Source organism: Macrotis lagotis, chromosome X (genome assembly GCF_037893015.1).
Source record: "Macrotis lagotis isolate mMagLag1 chromosome X, bilby.v1.9.chrom.fasta, whole genome shotgun sequence".
Lineage (NCBI taxonomy): Eukaryota > Metazoa > Chordata > Mammalia > Peramelemorphia > Peramelidae > Macrotis > Macrotis lagotis.
The window spans coordinates 702,067,858-702,086,745 of record NC_133666.1 but is presented as its reverse complement, the minus strand read 5'-3'; the positions used below and the strand labels follow the sequence as shown (position 1 = coordinate 702,086,745).

The following is an 18,888-nucleotide window of genomic DNA, read 5'->3' as shown; positions in this document are numbered from 1 at the left end:
TCCCAATCAATAACATCTTAAGAACCAATAGAGTAAAAGAATAAAAATGGAAACCAGAGTTACTGACTCTGGGAGCTAGAGCAGGGAGCAGAGGGTGGAGTTTGGTGGGGAAGCTTAAACATGGCGCTGCCTTCCATGTGGCCCACACTTCATGAGCACCATAGCAGACAACAGATTACCATAAATCTGTTAAACTGGACAGGCCCACATCTCTCTCAAACTGACTCTTTCAGCATCAGAATAACCTTTGGGAATCTCCTGTCACCCTTCCAGGCTCCACTGAAGTTGACAAAGCTTGTTAAATTGCTTTACAATAAGTGCTCACTGTTCTCAAGAGAGGGAACCAACAAAGTCTCAGTGTAGGCCTCAGATATTAGTAATACAACAACCTTTGAAAAATATAGTGGAAAAGAGACATTTCAGAACTATATAGCTCCTAAGGATGTTCTATTTAAACTCAGGATATTCTTTGAGCCTGTGCAATAAATAAAATCAGTGGCCTCCATTGGCTCCCCCATTAAGAGAAATTGACCTTTGGCCAGATCTTTGAGATGGTGGAACCAGAGATTGTGGTAACAAAAACAAGTTTTATCGTGAAGCTAAAAAACTTGCTGAAAAACTCAACCAAGTAAAACAATATTTTAAAATTAATCAAACCATACCTGGATCTGGGTTTCTTGGGAAAACCTAGGCCACATTTTGCTTACTGGGGTGATGAAGGGGATGCTTCAATCTTTGGTACAGGCCCAAACAATACAATGCTGCAGCTAGCCCTAGATGCTGGCCTTGCTTCAGAGAAGGCCCTTAAATGGCATTCCACCACTCTACAGGCAGCCATGCTTGTCCCTTAGACTAACGACCACCTCTAATCTCCCCCAGAAACACACAGCCAACCATAGAGTTACTTACATTGTAAAAAGAAAAAAAAATGGTCTCTTCCATTTTGCAAATTAAATATTTGAATTAGGAACAGTTTGATGTAGGTTTTTTATTCTCCCTTTTCACCCAGTAAACTTATTTTTAAAAATGACGTCACACAGATCTTTAAGGCATTTGAGAAGTTCTCTTTCCAAATGACAGAAATTTCTGAAGTGCTTAAAATTCTATTTATATCATAGCTCAGCTTCTAGATTTGGAGAGACTGCACTGAAGGGATAATGCACATTTTATTAATTGGTCTGTGGCCAAATGGTTAATTGGACACTGAAGTTTTCTTGGATTTCATCAGGAATGAAAGGTCTGAGCTTCATGTGCTTGAGTTATATTAGAGGAAATGTAACAGACCATGAAAGGGGGTTTTTAAACAATTGTACAGCTCAAGGAAATCATTTGTCCCATCTGAACCCTAGTCCTGTACCGATAAACTGGGGTCAGTTAGGTGACTTTGTAGGTAGAGTACTGATTCCAAAGTCAGAAAGAGCTGAATTCAAATTCAGCCTCAGCCACTTACTACAAGGGTGAGCCTGGCAAGGCCCTTGACTTTTTTTTTGCCTCAGATTCTCATCTATAAAATAATCTGCAGAAGGAACTGGCAGAACTGTATCTTTGTCAAGAAAACATTCAAAGTGCTCCTGAAGGCTCCGACCTGCCTGAAAAATGATTAAACAACTGTCCAATCAGTGATTTCATTTTCTTTTGATTGTTTATAGAAACTTTAGGAAACAGGACAACTTCGAAGAATTCAGGAAATTTCAGGTGTTCATTCACTCTGAGACTTGAAAAGTCTCTAATCTTTCATCCAATTAGAAATCAGATTTCCTAATGTTTTAATATTTCCTTTTCATTAATTGTCCTTCTTTGAGTTTTAAAGCTGGAAAGTCTTCTCCCACTGATGTCGAGGGCTAGACCTAAGCTGGAGAGGGCTGATGCAGGTTTGTTGGGTACCGACCAGCCTTTACTTAATAAACTGACAGCCTTCTTCCCTAGGGCTGAGAAGATGGGATGCCCTTGCCTAAGGGGAAGGTACCAGAGCAGTCCCTTGCTGAGTTCCCCAAGTCCTAATGGAAATGGAGCATTCACAAGATCCTTTGCTGTTTCCACAAAGGGCAAGTTAGTCTTTTTGTCCATATTAAGGGAAAAATGACCAAATAAGGATGGACCAGGTGAACCACCTAACCACGCTCTCTTCTGGCCTAACTCCTCGTTTCATAGCACCCAGGTCAGAAAAGAGGCTGACTTTTGAAGACACAATCACATCACCATCTAGAAGTCATTTTTCAAGTTCCAATGTTTCTTAGAAAATGGTTTCTCAAAATTCCAACAGCAGGAAATCCAAAGCCTAAAAAATTAACATTGAAAATGGTACAGATTGAAGACCTGAAAGACCAGATCGATTCCTTTCAATGCTTTCTGCCTTCTCCGCCCCAGAAGCATCTCCTGCTCCGGCTGCCCTGGTCTCCCGGGCTGATGGCCCTCGGAGCAGGACCAGGTCCTTCTGCCCCAGGGGCCTCTCCTGCCCCTCGTCCTCATCCCTCCCCTCCCAGCCCCACGGGAAGGGCATCGTGTCTCCTGGGGGAGGGCCCACAGGACAGTGCCCACGGGAGGGCCCGGATGCACACTGCCAGGGCTCCCACGATGCACCTGGGCCCTGGAGAGGCCGGGGCTGCAGGTTTAGCAGGAGGAGGAGGAGGGGGTGAGTCTGGGAGGGAAGGAGTGGAGGACTGGAGGGGAGGAGCCCTCGGAGATGGCAGCCTGGTGGGGGGGCCAGGGTGGAGTTTGGGCACTGGGGGCAGGGTTTGGAGTGGGGGAGGAGTTTAGGACAGAAGGGATCCTAGCAGTGGAGAAGGCCTGGCACGTGATGGAGGGCCGGGCTTAGGGAGGAGAGGCTGACCGGGCCCTGGAGTCCTGGCCTGGGTGTGATTGGAGGATCCTGGGAGCCTTGGGGGTTGCACAGGGTGGTGCTTTTGGGACTAGGAAGACCCTGGCAGAGGAGGCTGCTGAGTGGCAGGAAGTCTTTGGCCTGAGCCTGCTCGGCCCTCCCTGGTGGCAGAGCTCTGTCCTCTCTTCCCTGGGAGCTGAGATCTCTCCGCCTCCTGGAGCCAGGCCTGTGCTTGCAGTCCCAGGTAGGTCAGAGCCAGAACCCGCCCCCCCCCCCCATCCTCTGTTTCCTGTCTTTTACTTGCTCCCCTTGCCATGGAGTTCATCTGGCCTCCTTGTGAGTGCCCTCCGCGTCTGCTGGGAGCCCGCTCCCCCACTCCCCCCACCCCGACTTCATTCTTTTCCAGACCCCTAATCCTTTCCCAGCCTCCCTCTGTAATGCTCCCCAGATTGTCCACTGGCTCATCTTTTCCCAGACTTCAGACTTTGCCCACGGGAATCTGGGAATCCTGAATGTAGCCTTCCTGGCAGGTCCCAGGTGTCTTCTCTCTCTGTCTCCAAGGCTTGGGTAAGGATTCTGTTTTTCTGCCTTCAGACCAGGGTACTATGAAGACCCAGAAGTCCTGCCTTCCTGCCCCCTGGACCCCACCTTGGCCACAGTCCCCAAAGCCTTTCCCTGGTCCTCCCTTATCAGACCTCTTTTTCTTGGCTTGCTTCTCTCTAAGGTCCCAGATGTGCCTCCTTCTCTACAGTTTCCAAGAAGATATTCTATCAGGGGTACCAGTATCCTCCCACCATCCCTAAACCTTAGGACTCAGTCATTCTGTTCTCCCAGGTCCTGGAAACCTTCATTCAGTCCATGAGCTCTCCCTGTCGTAAGCTCTGTTAGAATGTCTGATCTCTAGACCCTTACCTAATCCTCCTGTTTCTCTGCCTCAACTTCTTTTTTTGTTGTTCATATTTTATTTTTCCATTTCATGCTATGGTAGTTTTTCAACATTAGTCTGGAAAAATTTGTCTTTTATGTTTGTGTTTAACATTTTTATGTATTATTCATTTTGTTTAAGAGACATTAAAACTAAGGGAGAAGAAAGAAAACCAAGTGATAGGTTTTAAGATAGCTAAAGGACTGCTAGGTGGCCCAGTGGATAGGGCACTGGCTCTGGAGGCAGGAGTCCCTGAGTTCCAATCCAGCCTCAGACACTTAATAATGACCTAGCTGTGTGGCCTTGGGCAAGCCACTTAACCCCATTCACTTTGCAAAAAAAAAAAGATAGATAAGAGAAGTTTTAAATAGATGATAGAAGTTTTAAAAAAGTGAACAGAGTATAACTGGTCCTATGGAGTTTCACCTCCCCCCACCTAGATGTGGATGAATTGTCTATAATGGGTCTTTCAAGGTTGTCCTTGGTCTCTGGACTGCTGAGAGGAGCTACATCCATCAAAGTGGATCAACTCACAATATTATTGTTAATGTGTCCAATGTTCCCTTGGTTCTGTTCCCCTTGCTTAGCATCAGTTCATGTCATTCTTTTCCTGCTTCTTTCAAGTCCAGCCTTTCATGGTTTCATTTAGAATAATAGTATTCCAGACCATTCATAATCCATAACTTGTTCCCAAATTTATGGGCATTTCCTCAGTTTCCAGTTTCAGTGCCCTCAGACTTGAATCCAGACTGAACTCTGTTTCCCAACCTCAGGCCTAGGATACTAACATTACTGCAAAGAGTGCAACTACAGTGGGTTGGACTATGCCAGACTTATGCTTGCCAAAAACTATTTTATGGAGGACTTGCACAGGGCAAGGGGTTCTCATGGGCAGCAGAAGAAGCAATAGTGAGACACCCTGAAGGTCTTACTGAAGTTTAGAACTGACTATGCAGCATGAGAGCCACTAGCACAGGAGAGCCCTGCATGGCATGCCCTCATCAGTGAGGGTGCTGCCCTCTATGAGGAAGGCAGAATTGAAGCCTCTCAAAAGAAACGTGACCTACATAAGTTTAGAGTCCCCACCCCAGGTGTTCCCATAGACTATTCGTGCCCAAGCTGTGGTAGAGCATTCTGAGCTCATATTGGTCTAATCGGCCACAGTTGAATAAAGTGCCATTTGTCTCAAACATGGTGATGTCATTTTGGTCTTTTCCAGAGCTTCTGCATCCTCAACTTTCCTTGCATTGTCTCTGTAGTTGAAGTCATGTCTCAGTTAGCTGGAGAATAGAGATTGTGGGGAGGCAATGGACCTGGAGGAGGGAGAGATCTGCCTCCAGAGTCACTGAGGTGTGGCCTGGTCTCATCCCAACTAGGATCCCATGTTCCTTCCTACCTGAAAAGAGTAAAATTATGAAAACTAGCATTAAGTGAGATAGTGCTATAGTTTTTCTCTTCATAAACAAATTCATTTCCAAGCCTGACCCTCCTTAATGCCTGTCCCTTTTTATAACTTGGAGTTGCTACCCTGAGGGCAAGACCAGGGCCTTTGGAACTCCCTTTAGACCTCACCCTTTATAAATCTGTGGAGGCCAGTCTCCTGCCCTTGAATAAGAGGCAAAGCTCCTCCTCCCCCTGAATCCCTTCCAGTTCAGTCTGCAGAGGACCAAGGCCTGGCCTAAGCAGGTCGTGAGTCATATCCAGAAGCCAAAGTTGGAGAGAAGTTGGAACAGTTTTATTATTAAAGGTTGACAAATAGTAGTCTCAGAGTATGATCCCAAAGTAGTCAGCCCAGGACTAAGTTTATGGGCTGGGGATGTTGGGTTTTTCTAAGCAGAGGTAAAGAAGGGAGGGACTTTGTAGGTGTCTCTAGGCTGTCTCCTGGCTATCAGAAAGGCAGAGTATTAAAACCTCTCCTGGTTAGAAGTAAGCTCTGATAGTAAGAACTCTGGTTGTTGTTATGTTTGTGAACCTATGAAGGGTGGGAGAAGCAGGACCCCAAGGTAGATAAAGACCTGCAACAAGATGGAGGAACTTGACAACATGGAGTCACTTTGCTCCTTGCTACCTACACAGGCATCCTGGATTCGAGGGAATGGCCCGTGGGAGCCTCAGATTCCCACCCCAGGAAGCTCTGTGTATCCCCAGAGGAGACCAAAGAGGGACATCTAGGTGTTACAGTGGATAGTGCACTGGCCTTGAAGTCAGGACTGGAGTTCAGATTCAGCCTCAGACACTTGCCACCTAATAGCAGTGTGACCTTGGGCAAGTCTCTTAACCCTGATTGCCTTGTATCCAGGGACATCACCAGTGGTCCTGATTCCTATCTCTCCACTAGACTCAGTGGCTCTGGAGGATTCAGTGAGGCTGGGGATTTAACACTGCTCCCCTTACTTATATTTAATTTCTGTCATTCTCTTCTTAGAGAATGAAGAAAAAACATCAAATTAACATAAGTAACCAAATCCATTTCTGTAGATATACAGGAGGGGTCATGAAGCTCCTTTTGGATTGTTTCCTCACCAAAAAGTAGTTTGAAATTGAACCTCTTAGGAACCACACTGTCCTGTTCTCTTCTTCTGAGTTTTAAACTGATTCATGGGGCTCTAGGGTCTTGAGCATTGAGCCCCCACACCCGAAATTGGGGTCCTTCCTGTTTGTTATTAACTTCTCCCACATTACAGTCAACTCTCAAGGACCATTTCAGTCACAAATGGACTCAATGCCTGCCTAATATTGTGTATACACACACACACATACACACACATACACATAAATGCACACTACACACATATACACACATACAGACACAGACTTCCCCATCCTCCCTGTGATTATAAGGACTCTGATATAGATTATACACTTTCAGCCCTGTAAACTATTTCCATATCAATCATTCTCTCTATATATATGTCATCCGGCTTGTCATTTATTATCATATATCATATTGTATTATATTTATTATTTTATTTATTTAATATTATTATTTTATATTGTCATAATATTTATTCTATCACAATCCCACAACAGCTTTTTTGCTGTTCCCCAGTTGATGGGCATCCTCTTGATTTCTCAGGCTCCACAAAAAATGCTATAATACTTTTGTATAATTTGATCTTTTTCCCCTTGTAAAAAATTGTCTTTAGGCTGTAGAGCTGGCAGTGGTGTTGCTGGATCAACAGATAGGCAGAACTCTGTAGCCCTTTGGGGAACATTCCAAACTGGTCTCCTGAATGGTTGGATCAGTCCACAGCTCTACCAACCTTGCATCAGGGTCCCAGTTTTCCTACATCACTTCCAACATTCATCATTTTCCCTTTCTGTCATATTAGCCAATCTGATAGATGTGAAATGGTACCTTCAAGTTGTTTTGGTTTGCAATTTTCTAATGCATTGCGATTTAGACCATTTTTCAGATACCTATAGACAATTTTGATTTTTTCTGAACACTGTCTACTCATATCCTTTGATGATTTATCAATTGAATGAGTTGTTTATTTGCAAATCTCACTTCTCTCTCGAGTAGAGAAATCAGGCCTTTACCAGAAATATCAGTTACAAATGTTTTTCCTTGTTTCCTGACATCCTTTTAATTTTGTTCTGTATGAAAGTTTTTTAAGTTTATATAATCAAAGTTGTTTATGTTGGATTTTTGCATTGCTCTTTTTTTGTTGGCCTAAATTTCTTCCTCTTATCCATAGACTGATCAATAGCCAATTCCATGCTTGCCTCATTTGCTCAGTTATTTGCTTTTATGAGGAAACCATGTGCCTATTTTGACCTTCTCTTGGAATGACGTCTGAGATCTTGTTTATGACTAATTTCTACCCTGCTGTTTTCAAGTTTGTCCAAAAGCTTTTTGTCAAATGATGAGTTTTCGTTCTGAAAACTTGGATCTTTGTCTCTTTAGCATTTTTTTTTTAGGTTTTTGCAAGGCAAACAGGGTTAAGTGGCTTGCCCAAGGCCACACAGCTAGGTAATTATTAAGTGTCTGAGACCGGATTTGAACCCAGGTACTCCTGACTCCAGGGCCAGTGCTTTATCCACTGTGCCACCTAGCCGCCACCTAGCCGGCCCCTCTTTGTCTCTTTAATCTACTAGATTACCACACTCATTTACTATATTGTGATGAGTCCATTTCCCTGATCCACCACTCTAGTTTTTAGTTCTTAGTCAGAAGTTGTTTTCATAATTATCATTTTATAATTAATTATAATTAATATAATTAAGGGCCAGTGCTCTATTAACTGCACTCCATAGCTACCCCCTATATTGGTTTTTCTTTTCCATGAACAAAAAATATGACTTCAATCATTTAGGTATAGGTTTATTTTATAAAATGCATTTTATATTGTTTTTCAGAGTTCTTGTGTCTATTTTAGACTCTCAAGTATTTTAGACTATTTAAAATGATCTGTAACGATATAGAATAATATTGCTGACACATAGTAGAGTTTTCCTATTTTTCTCTTTTGATTAAATCAGTTTTAGTTTAAGCTTTGTCTGAGATTATGATTACTGCTCCTGGTTTGTTTTTTTTTTAACATAAGGAATTCTATTCTTGTTCTTTATTTTCTTGACTTGAAGCTCTCATTTTGTCGGTCAATTCATCTCATTCACCTTCTAAACTATCGTTACTTTTATATTTTTCTCCTTCCAATTTTTCCTCACTTCTCACCCTATTTCCCCCCATCCCTCCTGTTTCCTCTGCTTTACCTCTACCTACTAGCTTGCCCTTTTGATCTTTAACTTATTCATCCTTCCAGAAGTCTCTATATTTTATCCTTTCCCCATACCTATCCCTCCTCCTTCATTCTTGTTTCTGAATTTGGAAGGTTTTATATTTATTTATTTAGTACATATTTTATATTTAAATGTGTTTTAATATAAAATATATATTAAAATTTGAAAGACGTGTATATATATATATATATATATATGACTATATTGAGAATGCATGAACATGTTTTTCACTCATTACCAATGACACTAAGGAAGCTGCTCTACCCACCCTCCCCTCATTACTTTCTTCTGTATCAGTTTTTCCATTTATGCTTCATGTTTATAACATAATTACTCCTTTTTATCTCTCTCTTCATAGTTTTATTTATTAGAATCATTCCATCATGCTCAGGTCAACTCAAGCCTGTCTTTCAAACTACCCAAATAATGACAACAGTCTAAGCATACTCCTAATATTTTCACACATAAGAAGGAAACAATTTGATTTTTTTAAGTCCCGTATGATTGATCTTTAATGTTTACCTTGTCTTTCACCCAGATGTTATTTGTCAAATTTCCCTTAACTTCTGGGGTTGTTTTCACAACAACTTTAAAGTCTTTGAGGTTGTTAAATTTCCTTTTTTTTTCCATTGAGGATTATACTTTGTTGGGTAAGTTACCCTTTGTCATTACCCCCAATTCTTTTGCTCTGTGCAACATAGTATTCCAAGAACTAGGGTCCTTCAATGTAATAGATTTTCTAAAACTTATTGTAGCTTCAAGATAATTAAATTCAGGGGTGGCTAGGTGGCGCAGTGGATAGAGGACCAGCCCCTGGAGTCAGGAGGACCTGAGTTCAAATGTGGCCTCAAACACTTAATAATGACCTAGCTGTGTGGCCTTGGGCAAGTCACTTAACCCCATTGCCTTGCAAAATCCTAAAAACAAAAAAAGTTAATTAAATTCATTTTTCTTACTGCTTCCAATATTTTTCCTTTAGCTTGGGAGCTTGGAAACTTGGCTCTGACATTTCTGTAAGTTTTCCTCCTAGAAAACTTTTGGGTAGTGGATGTTTTCATTTCCCCTTTACCTTCTTTTTCGAGAACTTTAGGGCAATTTTCCTCACTCATTTCTTGCAATTCCTCAAGATTATTTTTCTTTAATCATAACTTTCTGGTAGTCCAAGTAGTCTTATATTATTTCTCTTCTATCTGTTTTCCAGAACAGTGGCTTTTCTGATGAAACAGTTCACATGCTCTTGTTATTATTTTGGTTCTTTTGATTTTGTTTTATTTCTCGATGTTTTAGAATGTCATTAATTTCCTCGTGTTCAATTCTATTTTTCAAGTAATTATATCTTTCATATGTTTTTAATTCTTTACTTCAAATTGTCTGACTTTCTTTTCATCATTTTCTCCTTTTTTAGGATTGGTCTGAATCTTTTCTCATTTTTCCTTGATCTCTCTTAATTGATTTCTAAAAACCTTTTAAAGTTCTTCCAAAAGCTCTTTATGTACTTGGGACCATTTGAAATTTCTTATTGAATGAGAAATTGTTATGTATGGATGCAACCCCAGCTCCTTTGCTCTTTGAAATGCAATGTTCTAATATATACAGTGTTTTTAATATAGAAGCTACTAGGCTTTGTGAAATCCTGACTATTTTTCTACAGTATTTAATTTTTTCCCCTTGTTTTTAAAAATTTTTTCCTTTAACTCAGAAATTTTGAAACTTGGCTCTGACATTATTATAAATGGTCCTGCTCCTATTGATCTGATCAGCCACATTGTTGGACACATTATAATTTTGTTTCAGACTTAGTGATGCCACTTTGGTCCTCTTCCATAATGAAGGACAAGAACCAACTAAATTTTCTTCCTGGGTTTTTTTCAGGTGATGTGGAGTCTTTGTTTCTATCTTGCTTCTTGGCCTAGAACTTCAAGGCAATTTTCCTTAATTATTTATTGTACCATTGTAACCAGATACTTCTTTTGGTCATAATTTTCAGATTGTTCAGCAATTCTTATATTGCCTATATTTAATCTGTTCTCCAGATTAGTTGTTTTCTAATAAACTGTTTCAGATTCTCTTCTACTTTTTTTTTGCTTTTTTTATATCTTGGTGTTTTATAATGTCATTCAATCCCTCTTGCCCAAATCTAGTTTTCAAGGAGTTATTTTCTTCTTAAAGATTTAAATCTCTCTTTTTCTATTTGGTTAACTATTTTTTCAAATTTTTTTATTGCCTTTTTTGCTAATTTTTCCTTGTTCTTATTTGATTTTAAAATTTTTCATTGCCAATACTGATTTCTTCAATTTCTTTTTCTTCCCTTTTTTCAATTAAAGATTTGATTTATTTGGAGTTTTACAAATTTACTCTATTCTTGCTTCCCTCCCCCCATCCCCCACAGAAGGCAATCTGTCAGTCTTTACATTGTTTCCATGGTATGTATTGATCTAAGTTGAATGTGATGAGAGGGAAATCAGATCCTTAAGGAAGAGAAATAAAGTATAAGAGATAGCAGAATTACATAATAAGTTGTTTTTTTTTCTAAATTAAAGGTAATAGTCCTTGGTCTTTGTTCAAACTCCACAGTTCTCTCTCTGGATACAGATGGTATCCAGACAGCCCAAAATTGTCCCTGGTTGTTGCACTGATGGAATGAGTAAGTCCATCAAGGTTGATCATCACCCCCATGTTGCTGTTAGGGTGGACAGTGTTTTTCTGGTTCTGCTCATCTCATTCAGCATAGTTCATGCAAAAAATTCAGGCTTCCCTGAATGCCCATTCCTCCTGGTTTCTTTTTTCTTTTTTTTTTTTTGTTAATATGACTTTATTTATACATTACTAAAATATTCTTGTTTAAGAGTAAACATAATAGGGCGGCTAGGTGGTGCAGTGGATAAAGCACCAGCCCTGGAGTCAGGAGCCACCTGGGTTCAAATATGGCCCCAGACACTTAATAATTGCCTAGCTGTGTGGCCTTGGGCAAGCCACTTAACCCCATTGCCTTGCAAAAAAAACCCAACAACAACTAAAAAAAAGAGTAAACATAGTATCTCCTCCCCCACAAAAATATAGAACCTCATGAGAAATAAAGTAAAAGAAAGAGAAAAAAAAATGTGTTTCAGTCTGTGGGCTTTCCCACACTCTCGCCTCACTATACTTCTCCTTTCCCCCCCCAAGAGATAGACCTTTACTGAAGAGCCTCCATGATGTTTACTGTTGAAAACTTTATTGGATCTTCTCTTTTTCTTGGTGGAATCTGTAGCTTTAATATCAGTGCAGAGGCTTCATTTTTTTTTGGTAGGGAAAAGCTCCAGGAGCATGTTTGCCTTACGCCACCATCTTGGCTCTACCCTAGAAGTTCAATCTGGTAGACACCCTAAATTCAGTAACTTCCCTTCCAACTTTCCAGTTGGCCATCACTCTCTTCCCAGTGACCTCACCTTCTGCCATATACAATCTGTTGCTAAGACCTGTTAAGTTCTCATTTCTTATCCTTAGTTCTTGAAGAAGATCATGCTATCAGGGTGGTGACCATCATGTGAATGGGATTTGAGTGAGATGGGTCTGTGTCACCTTCCATCTCCTCCAGTCCTCTGTATCCAGTGGATGGATCTAAATCTGGATTACTGGAGGTTGCCTTGGATATGAGGCATCCAGGGTGAAGTGACTTGCCCAAAGTCATACAGCTAATGAGTGTTAAGTGTCTGAGGCTGGATTCAAACTTCTGTCCTCCTGACTCCAAGGCCAGTGCTCTAGTCACTGTACCACCTAGCTAAGGAACAGGAATAAGAAAGAGAAGGAAGCAGTCTTTTTATTTAGAAAAACTTCATTTCCAAACCTGACCCTCCCTGCTGCCTTCCTCCTTTCTTAGCTTGGAATTTCCACCTTCAGGGCAGGAACAGACCCTTTTAAATCCTGTAGGACCTCACCCTTTATAAATCCATGTAGGACAGTCTCCTGCCCCTGAAGAGGAAGGAAAGCTCTCCCCTACTGGGGGAATCCTTCTTCTTCCCCAGCTCAGCTTGCAGAGGACCAAGGCCTGGTCCAAGCTGGTACTGAGTCAAATCCAGATACCAAAGTTGGAGAGGACTTGGAAGAGTTTTATTATTAAAGCTTGACAATCAGCAGTCTCCCAGAGTAGGATCCCAAAGGTAGTCAACTGGGACTAAGATTACAGGTTGGGGATTTTTCTAAGAATTAAAGAAGGAAGGGACTTTCCAGGAACTCCGACTATCTCCTTTTTATCAGAAAGTAATAGAATTAAAACCTTAGGTGTCACTTCTGATAGTAAGATCTTTGACTGTTGTTGATCCATAAAGGGTGGAAGTAGTAGAACCTCAAGTTAGCTAAAGACTAGGAACAAGATGAAGTAATTTGATGAAATGGAGCCACTTTGGTCCTTGCTACCCATTTAGGAAGCCCAAATTCAAAGGGAATGGCCCCTGGGAGCCTCAGACACCCACTTCATGTGAGCACAGTCAATCCCCAGGCTAGATAAAGAAGAGCAACCAAATCCCTTTTTTTGTAGTTGTGAGGAAGGTAGGGTGTTTGGTTTTCACAGAATGTAAGAGAAGATTGTTAGTTTATATTACAAAGACTGGGTTCTGTCTGTGACTTTTGTAAATTCAGATATATGAATGTAAGATAAAAAATTGACCCCCAACCTGATCAGACCTGGGATTAGATCAGACCTGCCCCATTTGGTTCCAAAATGGCCTAGGGTCCTTGTCCTTTACAAGTGCTCCTGGTCAAGGAGGTTCATGCATGTAACTGTTCTCCTCTGTGCTCTTGAGTGTAATGAGCACAGTGGGGGAAAATATATCAGGGTGAATGTATCAATTAGATTGTGACTCCAACCAATGTTTGACATAAAGGGTAGGAACAAATCTTTCAAACTGCATATAAGAATGGACATTTTTGTAATTTGCAGCCTTTTCTCATTAGGAAAAATGGCCCTTCTTTGCAGAGAAGCTTATTAATAAAAATTATTTTAATCACTCTGTACTAAATATTTACAATTATGAGCCATTGATAACAACCTCTTATGGGGAGAATTCATGAAGCTTGACAATGCCTTCCTTATGGATTGGTTCCTTAGTGAAAAATAGGTCTCAAATGGAAACCAGTAGTAACCACACTGCCCTGTTCTCTTCTGGTTTTCAAACTGATTCATTGAGCCCTGAGCCCTCACTCTTTGTTTTTTAAATTCTCCCCTTTTTTCAATTTACTTTCAAGGATTAATTCACTTATGAATTGTCTCTCTTAATACTGTCTGGAATTGAGTGTACACACACCACCACAAACAAACACAATTACATGTTTTTGATGCTTTATTTCAAGTTGATTGACTTTCTTTTCATCATTTTTTGATTTTCTAGGATTGGTCTTAGCTTTTTTCATTTTTCCTTGATCTCTCCTAATTGATGTCTAAAATCTTCAGTTCTTCCCAAGTATTCTTTTTGTACTGGGACCACTTGACATTTCTCATTGAATGAGAAACTCTTATTGTTGGATGCAACTTTTCTCTAGTATAGAAGTCTAGTATGGTATTGAAGCTGCTAGGTTTTGTGAGATCTTGATTGCTTTTCTACAGTATTGATTTTTTCCTCTTGTTCTTAAAATATTTTCTCTTTAACCTGAGAATTTTGAAACTCAACTCTGACATTCCTGTAATTTTTCATCCCAGAATATTTTCAGGTTGTGCTCAATGGATTCTTTGTTTCTCCTTTAGCTTCCTGTACAAGAACTTGAGGGCAATTTTCCTTAATTATTTCTTGTAATATTGTATTCAGTTAGTTTTTTGATAATAATTTTTGGGTAGTTCAACAATTCTTACTTTTTTTCTCCTTTATCTGTTCTCCAAGTTAGTTCTTTTCTAATGAGATGTTTCAGATTTTCTTTTCTTTTTTATTTTTTTTAAATTAAATTTCTTAATGCTTTAAAATGCCATTTAATTCCTCTTGCTTAGATTGATATGGCATTGAAAAAGTAATTTTTATTTGGGTAGAATTGTCATTTTTATTATATTAGCTCAACCTAACCATGAGCAATTGACATTTTTCCAGTTGTTTAGATCTGACTTATTTGTGTGAGAAGTACTTTACAATTGTATTCATATAGTTTCTAGGGTTTCTTGGGAGGCAGATTCCCAAGTATTTAATGTTGCCTACAATTGCTCTAAATGGAATTTCTTTTTTTATCTCATGCTCTTGGACAATGCTGATATTCATGTAGGTTTATTTTATACCTTGATACTTTGCTGAATTTGTAAATTGTTTCAATTGTTTTTTAGATGATTATCTTGAGTTCTCTAGGTATACCATCATATCAACTGCAAAGAATGAATGCTTTGCTTCCTCTTTTCCAATTCTGATGCCTTCAATTTCTTTTTCTTCTCTTATTCCTAGAGTTGACATTTCTAAACTATATTGAATAGTAATGGTAATAATGGGCATCCTTGTTTCAGCCCTACCATATTGGAAATGTGCCTAGTTTATCCCCAATGTATATAATATTTGTTGATGTTTTAGATAGTATTACTTATTATTTTAAAGAAAATTCCATTTATTCCTAAACTTTCTAGAGTTTTTATAGGAATACATGTTTTATTCTATTAAAGACTTTTTCAGCATCCATTGAGATAATCATATAATTTCTGTTGATTTTGCTATTGATATGTTCAATTATATTGATTGTTTTCCTGATATTGAATCATCCCTACCTACCTGGTATAAATCCTACCTGATCATGGTGATATGGCATCCTAGTAATAACTTGGCCGTAATCTCATTGCTAAATTTTACTTAAGATTTTTGCATCAAGGGGTGGCTAGATGGCACAGTGGATAGAGCACCGGCCCTGGAGTCAGGAGTACCTGAGTTCAAATCCAGCCTCAGACACTTAATAATTGCCTAGCTGTGTGGGCTTGGGCAAGCCACTTAAGCCCATTGCCTTGCAAAAAAACTAAAAAAAAAAATGCTTACATTAGACTCACACTCAAGTATACACAAATACATAAATAAAAATACATTCTTTCATATACTATATATATATATATATATATATATATATATAAAGTTATTTAGTTATTTTTATATACTTCTATTTAACAGTTCTTTTTCTGGATGCAGAAAATGTTTTTCTTCCTAAGGCCCCTGGAGTTAATATGGATAGTGATAATAGGCAAAATTCCTTATTTGTTCAAATGTATTTGTTTTAAACTTAAAAACAAATTGAGAAAGAAAAAGAGCATGTTCATATAAGCATCAGAAAGAAAAGACAGGATTCAGTACAAGAAAACATAAAATTCTTTACTTTTTCTTAAGATATGTAAGAAATTCTTTAAATTATTTTCAAAGCTACTAATCTTTTCTGAGCTTCCTGCTAAGTATTTTGGTTGTCTGCATGCACTTTAAATTTTTTCCCCTCCCTCCTCAACTTGGAGAAGACTACAGTTAAACATGAATACACAGACATATCCATGCCCTATTTATACAAACACATGAGCATACATTTAAAATTAAAGTACACACACTTCTAGTTGTCAATTCTTTCTCTGGATAGCATTTCTTTCATCTTAGTCTTTCTACATTTTCCTAAAATTGATCTGCTCATCATGCCTTTTAGCAGGGTAGTATTCTATCACAATTATATACATTAGACTTATTCAGCCATTCCTCTGTTGAAGAGCATCTATAATTTTAGCTCATCTGATGGGTGAAAGACATCTCGAATTTTTTTATTTCCATTTCTCTAGTCAGTAATAATAATTTGGAGCTTTTTTAAAAAATAAGATTCAATATAGTTTTGATTTCTTCATCAAAAAACTTCCTGTTCAGACCCTTTGACCATTTTCTATTGCAGATGAATGTTGTTCTCTTAAATTTTCAAAGTTCTCTATATATTTGAGAAATAAGGCCTTCATCTGAATGACTAAGAATGTATTGCCCAAATTTATCATTTTCCTTCTAAACATTTGGCTATGTTGATTCTATTTGTACAAGAACTTTTTTTAAATTTTTTTTAAGGTTTTTGCAAGGCAAATGGGGTTAAGTGGCTTGCCCAAGGCCACACAGCTAGGTAATTATTGTCTGAGGCTGGATTTGAACTCAGGTACTCCTGACTCCAGGGCCGGTGCTCTATCCACTGTGCCACCTAGCTGCCTCACAAGAACTTTTAATACAATTGAAATTCTTCAAAATGTTGTCTTTCTCATATTATGGAAAAATTTTTCTCCTATCCATGAATCTAATAGGTAATATGTTCCATATTCTTTTAATATTCTTGTGTTGTCTCCCTTTATAGCCAGGTTATGTATCCATTTTGACCCTATCTAATTATATGGATTAAGATATTCAACTATGCCCAATTTCTGCCAGACTACTTTCCAGTTTTCTTAATATTTAATAACAAGTATTGAATTTTTATTTCTAAAGCTTAAATCATTTGTCAAACACAGGGTGGCTATAATCATTACTACTGTGTATTGTATGTCTACACTATTCCATTGATTTATGTTTCTATTTCTTAGCCAGTACCAGGTAATTTTGATATTTACTGTATTCTAATCTAGCTTGAGGCCTGGTAGGACTGAACATCTTCATTTGCATTTACTTCAGTTGGTTTCTCTGAAATTGTTTGACCTTTTGTTCTTCCAATGGATTTTGTTATTGCTCTTTACTGGCACTGGGGCAGGGCTCTGCTGCCTTGCCCATTCTCAGATTCAGGCTGCTATCCTAGGTGACAGTTCCAGGGTGAGAAGCACTAGAGCATCAGAGCTTGCAGTCTCAGTGGAACACATACCCTTCAGAAAGTTCCAGTGCTTGTGGTCGCTCACAGACCAAAGCACAGGTCAGGAGAGTAGTAAACACACCTGTCCTTAGATCATATTTTCTTAGAAGAAGTGAAATCTTGAAGGTCCCTAGAAGTATCTTTGGAAATAGATGCACAAAAGCTTGGAACAGTGTACCACACACCTGGAAACAAAGCCCCACATTAGCAAAGAGTTGAAAGTTAAAAAAAAATAAGCTACAAAAATAAGTAAAGAAAAAATAAATCTTATTATAAAAAGTTACTATGATGTCAAGGAAGATCAAAACACACTCAGAAGAAAAACAAACACTCTGATTTGTCAAACAAATCAAGAAATGCATCAGAACAAATTCTCATAGATAAACCCAAGACAAAGTCATAGAGTCATTTTTTCTAGTCCAGGTGGACACATGGTGATAGAGGAGTCTATAGACTTGAGGAAACAGGTATAACAAGGATAATGTCATATGATGTTGTGCAACAGGCATAAGACTCGTCCTGGACTCCTATCAAGAAATCTTGATGGGGGGCAGCTAGGTGGCGCAGTGGATAGAGCACCGGCCCTGGAGTCAGGAGGACCTGAGTTCAAATATGGCTTCAGACACTTAATAATGACCTAGCTGTGTGGTCTTGGGCAAGCCACTTAACCCCACTGCCTTGCAAAAATCTAAAAAAAAAAATCTTGATGGGAATAAGTATCTTGCAGTAGCAATCTCCCGCATTATCCAGTTTGAGGTCACAAATCCAGGGTAAAAAGAGAAAGCAAATATGTGCCCATGTATAATCTTCTTTCATAAGATTTGGCTTCAAGCTACATATATATATATATATATATATATATATATATATATATATATATACACATACACATATATATACATATATATATATAGTAGACCAAGAGAAAAACCAGTTCAGTCCCAAATCTCAACTCTGTGACTCAGACTCAGATTCCAAAACTGGAGCAGAGAGATACTTTCAGTTTCTAGTCCAGTCTGGTGCCTCTAGGAGAATAAACAGAATAAGAGTTGCACCACAAGAGAAGCCCAAGGTTCTGTCATTCTGAAACAGCAGAGTTTCCCAAATGGTTGCTGTAGATTGATGCCTTTTACTTTCTGATAGAGAGATGAAGGACCCAGAAAACACAATGAGACATACTATTTTTATACAAAGCCAATGTGGAAATTTTTTTTGTTTGACTATACCTAGAGTTTTCATATTCTTTCATTCTCAATTGGGAAGAGGGAAAGAGTTTGAGTGGGATGGAGTAAAGGTTAGTTTTGTATGATTGAAAAAAATTATGTGTATACATATTTAAATGTATACATATATTAATAAACCCACATATATGCATTTACTTATACCTAAACACACACACACACACACACACACATATATATATCTACATATGTGTATACATATCTATGCATGAAGAGCATTAAATGCCACCTAGAATGTGTGTTGCTTGTGTTGTACCTAAAAAGCAAGATAGAGACCAAAACTGCAAAATTTTAAAGTGGAGTTTATTAGCCCAGGGGCTGCTAAGGGCCAAAGCCCAAATCTGGCAGCCTGGAGTGTTCAGAGGATAGGGATTTTATAGTAT

General features: G+C 38.9%; 1 protein-coding gene across 4 annotated transcripts in view; it reads left to right on the top strand.

The window, feature by feature from the left end:
* The first annotated feature begins 2,806 nt into the window (after nucleotides 1-2,806).
* The window catches only part of LOC141497119 (uncharacterized), a 119,613-nt gene continuing 103,531 nt past the window's right edge, over nucleotides 2,807-18,888 (top strand). For all 4 annotated transcript variants that reach the window (XR_012471233.1, XR_012471234.1, XR_012471232.1 and 1 more), the window contains exon 1: nucleotides 2,807-3,062. The gene's annotated coding sequence lies outside the window, so the exon portion shown is untranslated. The remainder of the gene's footprint in view (nucleotides 3,063-18,888) is intronic.